This window comes from Lactuca virosa, chromosome 4, assembly GCF_052849685.1.
Source record: "Lactuca virosa cultivar CGN04683 chromosome 4, Lactuca_virosa_CGN04683_v6, whole genome shotgun sequence".
NCBI classification, from domain to species: Eukaryota; Viridiplantae; Streptophyta; class Magnoliopsida; order Asterales; family Asteraceae; genus Lactuca; species Lactuca virosa.
Genome location: NC_136429.1, coordinates 132,512,634 through 132,521,640, shown reverse-complemented (window position 1 = coordinate 132,521,640; position 9,007 = coordinate 132,512,634). Strand labels below are relative to the sequence as shown.

The 9,007-nt window shown below is 31.4% G+C and overlaps 1 long non-coding RNA gene across 1 annotated transcript; it reads right to left on the bottom strand.

The window, feature by feature from the left end:
* Window positions 1–5,289: 5,289 nt before the first annotated feature.
* LOC145107413 (uncharacterized) lies at window positions 5,290–7,872 on the bottom strand. Its single transcript, XR_013707854.1, has 2 exons — window positions 7,699–7,872; window positions 5,290–6,327 (listed from the first exon to the last, which is right to left on the bottom strand). It is a non-coding gene; the product is annotated as an uncharacterized LOC145107413 (long non-coding RNA).
* Window positions 7,873–9,007: the final 1,135 nt, after the last annotated feature.

Genomic DNA, 9,007 nt, shown 5'->3' with positions numbered 1-9,007 from the left:
GTACTTCATATGAAACTTATGATTATTTTATACCAAATGACTTTAAAGTTAAGTGGTAATGCATTACAAATGTCAATATAGAAAGTTAGTGTGCACAAATTATTAATATAGACATATTGCATATTATGGAGGTATAATAATCAAGTACTTGAATAATTGAACGTAAATGTTCCATTTAAAACATTATGCTAGAATTACATAATATTAGGTCTAGCTTTAAACCCATATTGACGACATGTTCAAATAATTGGGTGGTAAACCTTTCGTTATCGGATCCGCTAGCATATTATCAATGTTGATGTGTTTGATACAAATATTAGTTCCCCCACTTAAACTTAAGTGAACATATACTTTGTATCAAGGTAAAGCCTCATTCCACTGTAATTATTGCTAATGGAAAACTTAAAGAGGCAAAATTATAGTAATAAGTTTTCTTTTAATGGCCAGATATGGAAACTATGATCATGAGTCACGTGATTTAATTTCTCAACAACATTCCATGACACGTTTCATTATCTATGAAAACAAATTTCTCCATCATAATTGATATAGTCGTCAACGTTTATGTATGACTCTCCCCTGATATTGGCCGACTGATAGCATAAAGATGTATCCCACTAATGACTACTTATCTTTGTGTTTTGCAAAGTTGTAGTCAAAAAAGCATATCACTTATATGTTACAACTTATTTCTCTAAACAAGTTCATAATTATTAGTCCCATGAAAATATCATAAAACTTTATTGGCAACTTTCTAGTAATCTAGATCATTATTTGCTTGATAACTCTTTTGCATGCCAGTAACATAAGGGACATTGGGACATGTAAAAACTTGTGCATAGTTAAGCTTCTAACTATATAATCATGTAGGATTAACTTCATTATACCTCTATAAACCGAAAAACGTTTAATTATAAGATAAATAAAAGGGAAGAGTTGTTGCATGTTATATCGACTTACTACACACTTGATATATTCCTTTTGGGACAATGCTAAAGTCTTTTATCTTGATGTAATATACAATGCTTCAAAGAGATCTTTCGTATCAAGGTCATATGATAGCAAATGTTTTGTTTAATGCAATATATCAATGTTATTACTTGCCAATAAAATGCCATCTATATATAAAACGAGCATGATAAATTTCCTCCCACTCACCTTGAGGTACGTAATTTGATATACTTGGTTTTAAATGACGTCACTCTTCTTTATAACTTCTTTTAATTTAGATACCATTGTCACAAAGCTTGTTTTAGCCTAAAAAAAAATTCCTTGAGTTTAAACACTAGATGTTCTTACCCCTTATAAATGCAATTGGTTGCTTGGGTTATGTAAACATCATTATATAACTCTTAGGTAAGAAAATTGTTTGACATCTATTTTATGTACCTCTACATCCAAACGAAATACATGGGCCATTATGATCCTAAGGAAGTCATTTCGAGAAACGGTTGAGAATGCTTCTTCGTAAGAAACATCCTCCTTTTGTGAATACTCTTTAATGACCCGATAATTTAGGCTCCTAAACATCATACTTTTCCATGGAATTAAGCTCGTCAATCATGACTTTACTTAATTTAGTCGATTGATTACAATTTATTGCATCACTATCTGTGATAGGGTTATTTTCTTTCCCCTTTTCAAGATCGGTCTCATGTAATCATCAACATTTATGGGCCGCTTACATCATAAAAATAAGTCTTATATGCTATTTCATGGGTTTTAATGCCAACATCTTGAGAGGAGTCTTTTATGGTGTTTCATTTGCCCCTGCATTTAAATTGTCCTTTCATGAGGCAAAACTTGAATCTCCTAATAAAGTGCTAATCCGAATGAGCACTTGAATTATAATTAAAGATTCTTTAAGGTCAAAATCCCTTAACTCCCACTGATTTTGGCATTCTCAAGAAAACTGACATGCTTCATTTCAAGACTTCTGGTACCATGTCACGAAACATAAAATTGGTAGACGTTAGGAGATTTAGGTTCTCATGCAGCAAGTACTGATACATGTAACAAAAGTAATCAACAATAATAAAAGGCATACATATGATTTATGACAACTTACTTACCATGTGATGAGAAATGAGTTGCTGCCTTGGCCTTGGCTCGCTTAGGCCAAGACCGTGTCTTAGCCAAGGATGTAACGTTTCTGTTACATTTTCCGTTACACTTAACGTAGCCGTTTGGTAACGTTAACAGGTCTGTTATAGTAGCCAAAGCAAAGACCTTATCATGGGATGAGTCTGTTTGAAAATGAGCATGAGTCTCCAATAAAAGTCGAGTTTGTAACTCAAAGTTAGGACTGCAATGAAGGTTTAGAAACATGATCAATGATCAATTTCACATAAAGATCAATCATAATTCAGTTTTACATACATGGAAATATGATATTTGAAGAAGATGATGCCATGTTCTTGATTCCTTTGTCTTCCCGTAATGGTGCCTTGATGATTTCCTGATGGATGGATACATTGAACGATGATGGTGTTTTATAAGGAAGAAGAGTATAACGGAAAAAACCCTTCAACTCTCCTCCTGATCGTTCATATATTTTGGGCATTAAGTTTATCATTTGCACCTTATGGAAAAGAGATTGGAGCCACACAACTATAGTCCCTTGAGTTATGGACAATTGTCATATCCATCATACTACAAATATTTAAGTCCTGGGACCTGATATGTCATTATGCCAAACATTATGGTACACAATATAAATGTACCAAACATATAGGAAGTATTACAAAATAGTCCTAAGGCCATAATAATGTGTAATTTTCCAACATTCTCCCACTTAGCCGAGTGACTATTTGTATACATGTTTCATTATTTGGCCAAGATAAGTTCATCATATTTCATATTGATACCAAAAGCAGAAAAGTACAGTCTGACGCATCCATTTCGATACGGGACCCCCACCAATCATACTATGGTACTTCATATGAAACTTATGATTATTTTATACCAAATGACTTTAAAGTTAAGTGGTAATGCATTACAAATGTCAATATAGAAAGTTAGTGTGCACAAATTATTAATATAGACATATTGCATATTATGGAGGTATAATAATCAAGTACTTGAATAATTGAACGTAAATGTTCCATTTAAAACATTATGCTAGAATTACATAATATTAGGTCTAGCTTTAAACCCATATTGACGACATGTTCAAATAATTGGGTGGTAAACCTTTCGTTATCGGATCCGCTAGCATATTATCAATGTTGATGTGTTTGATACAAATATTAGTTCCCCCACTTAAACTTAAGTGAACATATACTTTGTATCAAGGTAAAGCCTCATTCTAATGTAATTATTGCTAATGGAAAACTTAAAGAGGCAAAATTATAGTAATAAGTTTTCTTTTAATGGCCAGATATGGAAACTATGATCATGAGTCACGTGATTTAATTTCTCAACAACATTCCATGACACGTTTCATTATCTATGAAAACAAATTTCTCCATCATAATTGATATAGTCGTCAACGTTTATGTATGACTCTCCCCTGATATTGGCCGACTGATAGCATAAAGATGTATCCCACTAATGACTACTTATCTTTGTGTTTTGCAAAGTTGTAGTCAAAAAAGCATATCACTTATATGTTACAACTTATTTCTCTAAACAAGTTCATAATTATTAGTCCCATGAAAATATCATAAAACTTTATTGGCAACTTTCTAGTAATCTAGATCATTATTTGTTTGATAACTCTTTTGCATGCCAGTAACATAAGGGACATTGGGACATGTAAAAACTTGTGCATAGTTAAGCTTCTAACTATATAATCATGTAGGATTAACTTCATTATACCTCTATAAACCGAAAAACGTTTAATTATAAGATAAATCAAAGGGAAGAGTTGTTGCATGTTATATCGACTTACTACACACTTGATATATTCCTTTTGGGACAATGCTAAAGTCTTTTATCTTGATGTAATATACAATGCTTCAAAGAGATCTTTCATATCAAGGTCATATGATACCAAATGTTTTGTTTAATGCAATATATCAATGTTATTACTTGCCAATAAAATGCCATCTATATATAAAACGAGCATGATAAATTTCCTCCCACTCACCTTGAGGTACGTAATTTGATATACTTGGTTTTAAATGAAGTCACTCTTCTTTATAACTTCTTTTAATTTAGATACCATTGTCACAAAGCTTGTTTTAGCCTAAAAAAAATAATTCCTTGAGTTTAAACACTAGATGTTCTTACCCCTTATAAATGCAATTGGTTGCTTGGGTTATGCAAACATCATTATGTAACTCTTAGTTAAGAAAATTGTTTGACATCTATTTTATGTACCTCTACATCCAAACGAAATACATGGGCCATTATGATCCTAAGGAAGTCATTTCGAGAAACGGTTGAGAATGCTTCTTCGTAAGAAACATCCTCCTTTTGTGAATACGCTTTAATGACCCGATAATTCAGGCTCCTAAACATCATACTTTTCCATGGAATTAAGCTCGTCAATCATGACTTTACTTAATTTAGTCGATTGATTACAATTTATTGCATCACTATCTGTGATAGGGTTATTTTCTTTCCCCTTTTCAAGATCGGTCTCATGTAATCATCAACATTTATGGGCCGCTTACATCATAAAAATAAGTCTTATATGCTATTTCATGGGTTTTAATGCCAACATCTTGAGAGGAGTCTTTTATGGTGTTTCATTTGCCCCTGCATTTAAATTGTCCTTTCATGAGGCAAAACTTGAATCTCCTAATAAAGTGTTAATCCGAATGAGCACTTGAATTATAATTAAAGATTCTTTAAGGTCAAAATCCCTTAACTCCCACTGATTTTGGCATTCTCAAGAAAACTGACATGCTTCATTTCAAGACTTCTGGTACCATGTCACGAAACATAAAATTGGTAGACGTTAGGAGATTTAGGTTCTCATGCAGCAAGTACTGATACATGTAACAAGAGTAATCAACAATAATAAAAGGCATACATATGATTTATGACAACTTACTTACCTGAAGAAGGTCTACAAATGTCTGTATCAAATTCTAAACTTCTTGTAAAAAAAAATTATTCCCTTTTATATATATATATATATATATATATATATATATATATATATATATATATATATATATATATAATGTATTTATAGAATCTTGAGAAGTCACGTTACGGTCAAACTTTGTCTTTTACAAGTTATACCATTTTATTTGTGATATGTGGCCTAAGCATTAATGTCACAACATAGACAAAGTCCCCATTTCTCAATTTCATTTACTTATGTTCTCGTAAATATTAAATGATATTAAAGATTCCATAAAATGGTTATTAAGTTACAATTTATAGAGGTTCCCCTCCAAACAACATAGCCAACAATATGAGAATTGAAACTAATAGTTACATCATCGTATCCAAATTTAAAAGTGATCAAGTTATACATCTTTAAGACTTAAACAATAACCACTTTCTATAAAATAATAAAGGTGGGTCAACCACTTCTATGTTTAAGTCTTCATCAGTACCAACTTTGTTTGCTCTTCGTTTCCAATCCAACTTTCGGATTGTATGGAATCCCTATAATAGATAATTAAAAAAACACATGTCCCATGGAGAGTGATAACCAATCCCTCATGTATTTATAGGGACATTAAGATTAAGCCATTCTATCATCCCTTTGTTATGGAAAAATTTGCAATGAGATTTCATTAAGGGTCACTTGTATCCATATTATGGACTTCACTAAAACTATCATTGTCACTTACTTAATTTGTACCATTTTTTTAAGTTATATTAAAGTAATTTCATGGGATAACGAATAAGCATATCAGTATACCTATTATAAACACCAAAATAATAGGTCTTATAGACACCTTACCCAATTTAGCTTCGCTTTGACTAGACCAACAACTGGATATAATGGCGTACAACAATCATACTACGTTACACAAATGTTGTGATCACCTTTGGGTAGAAATACCATATTTATGTATATTATGCTTGAAATTTCACTACATAAGTCATTATTCAATTAGCCTTTGGGTTCCTTGAATAACAACTCAGACAGTTGCATAATGTGGTGTTTAATTATCTTCAATATCAAACTTAAGCAACCTTTCTTTGGTCCAGTCACTTAAGTGCAACATAGAAGTTACCACTTATCGTTTAAAATTATAAACTTATAATTTATAAAATAAGGTTTATAAATAGAGCTCAGTTACAATCTCTCTCTTATAGTGGCAAAGTAACCATAACTAAAATGCCAATCACGTTAATTTGATGCCAAACTAAATGTAAACAAATAAAATGGAAAAATACAACTTGACATCATGCCGCCTACAATAAATGACAATTTTACTTTGCAAATTAGTGGCAAACAAGTAATATATGAATCATCATCCATTATATTTTTTTCTTCATTCATCGTAGATATAAATAATTATGCATTGTATACTCTATATATCTTAAAAGCACTAAATAATCAGGTAAGCATGTTTTAAAGTCTTGTTGAAGCCTCAACCAAATATATGAAAACACATAATCATTATTAAGATTATACGCGATAATTTGACAAAAGAGAAAAAAGGCCACTAATGAACCTTATAGATTATCAAGGATTGTGGAATAAGAGAATCCACATTTTCCATCATAATTTGCATAACCAAATTTAATTATATTCAAGTTTGATGGTATGTTTGGTAAACAATTAACCACAAAGAAAATTACTAATATATCAAGTAGAAGCTATACTTATTTAAAATTCGCTATTAACATTGAATTTAAAGAAATCCTTCATTGTGATGATATGTTAAAATTCTAATGAGTTAATTACTTAAGCGGTGGGAAAAATATGGCAAAACGTGATTCCTTTATGGTTCTCACTTCAAAACCCATTAGACTCCACTTATCATTTTCATAAACATCGAATCTAGTAGTTTCTTTTTGGATCGATTTTATTAAGAAATTAATAATAATAAACCATGAATATCGATTTTTGAATTTAAAAGTTTCAATATTAATCATGAACCAGTAAATCGGAAATAAAATGACTTTGAAATCTAACGATTATCATATGATTTTAAACTGTACTATTAGAAATTTAGAAGCCAAAACCAAAACGAATATTCGTTTAAAATTACAATGGGTCTTTTGAGATAAATTATTCATTAATAAAGTAATAACCCTAAAGATGTCAGATAACAAAAGAAAAGAAATACTCTCTTATGAAAGCTTTCTTGAAACCACAAGTTCCAGAAAGGAACATGAATTTAAAATATATATTTGTTCATTTTAGTGAACGTATTGAGGCTTTTTTTTCTTTTTTTTTATCCTCTAAATATAACTAAGTTGGAAAAAAAAAAACTTTAATTCTATCAGAAATCAATTTGAGAAAAGCGTATGGAAGAGTTTACTTCTTGCCAGTGATTTTTACACGAAACACATGATTCTTTTAGTAATCACAGTTTCGAAAGCATTTGTTTCTAATAATTAAATCCCCATTCATTATCTTGTAATACCATATATTCAAAATTTGGGGCTGAGATTTTAGGGTTCGTATGAACCAATTTATCATGAATCAAACAATAAAACTGAAATCAGGGCATAAAAAACTTAATTAAAACCATGCTCTGATACCAAATGAAGGTTTAGAAACATGATCAATGATCAATTTCACATAAAGATCAATCATAATTCAGTTTTACTTACATGGAAATATGATCTTTGAAGAAGATGATGCCATGTTCTTGATTCCTTTGTCTTCCCGGTGCCTTGATGATTTCCTGATGGATGGATACATTGAACGATGATGGTGTTTTATAAGGAAGAAGAGTATAACGGAAAAAACCCTTGAACTCTCCTCCTGATCGTTCATATATTTTGTGATCGTTCATATATTTTGGGCATTAAGTTTATCATTTGCACCTTATGGAAAAGAGATTGGAACCACACAACTATAGTCCCTTAAGTTATGGACAATTGTCATATCCATCATACTACAAATATTTAAGTCCTGGGACCTGATATGTCATTATGGCAAACATTATGGTACACAATATAAATGTACCAAACATATAGGAAGTATTACAAAATAGTCCTAAGGCCATAATAATGTGTAATTTTCCAACATGCAAGTCCAACAGAGAATGAAGAGAGAATGCAAGGTTGAACACCTCCAACAGTTAAGAATTCCAAGAGCTTAATGAGGAAGGCATAGAAGTTACGGTTATAGCTTAGGATGGAAAAGTGACTTACGAGATCATTACCCAGCCCTGTTTTGTGGATGATTCTGGGACGTAATCATCCTAAGGTGGAGATAATTGTAACACCCACAAATTCGGGCTATACATTTAAGATATAGTAGATAATCTTAGCTAAATATTTAGTGGTTGTAATGACTATTTCGTGGATATAAGGAGAACTTTAATCCAACTTCTTATGAAGAAGTTATGCTTCATCGAAGTTTCGCGATCAAATCGACACAGTTATGTATGTCATAAAAAGTGAATTAGAGATTGGTTGCTTCTAAGCCTAATTAATCTTAACGAAAGTCGTAGTAATCGTAAAATCAAGAGCAAATTATACGAATGGTCCTTATGGTTTGGGGTAATTTGCACGTTTGGTCCCTAACTTATTTTTTTAACTCGGAAAGTCCTTACTGTTTGTTTTTGTTACGCGCTTGGTCCCTACTATTTGTTTTTGTTACGCGCTTGGTCCCTGTCTTACCTAAAAATATTATTATTTAAATAGAGAAAATGGTGGGGTAGGTAAGGTAAGCTGAGGGGGTGGGTTGGGGTGTGTTTATTTAAATAAGTTAAAAAAATCAAGAGCAAAATAGTCTTTTTAGGTAAGACAGGGACCAAACGCGTAACAAAAACAAACTGTAGGGACCTTTCGAGTTAAAAAATAAGTTAGGGACCAAACGCGCAAATTACCCTAAATTATAGGGACCATTCGTGTAATTTACTCTAAAATCAAACTTGTGCATATAAAGAAATTCCAAATTTGACTTCATATG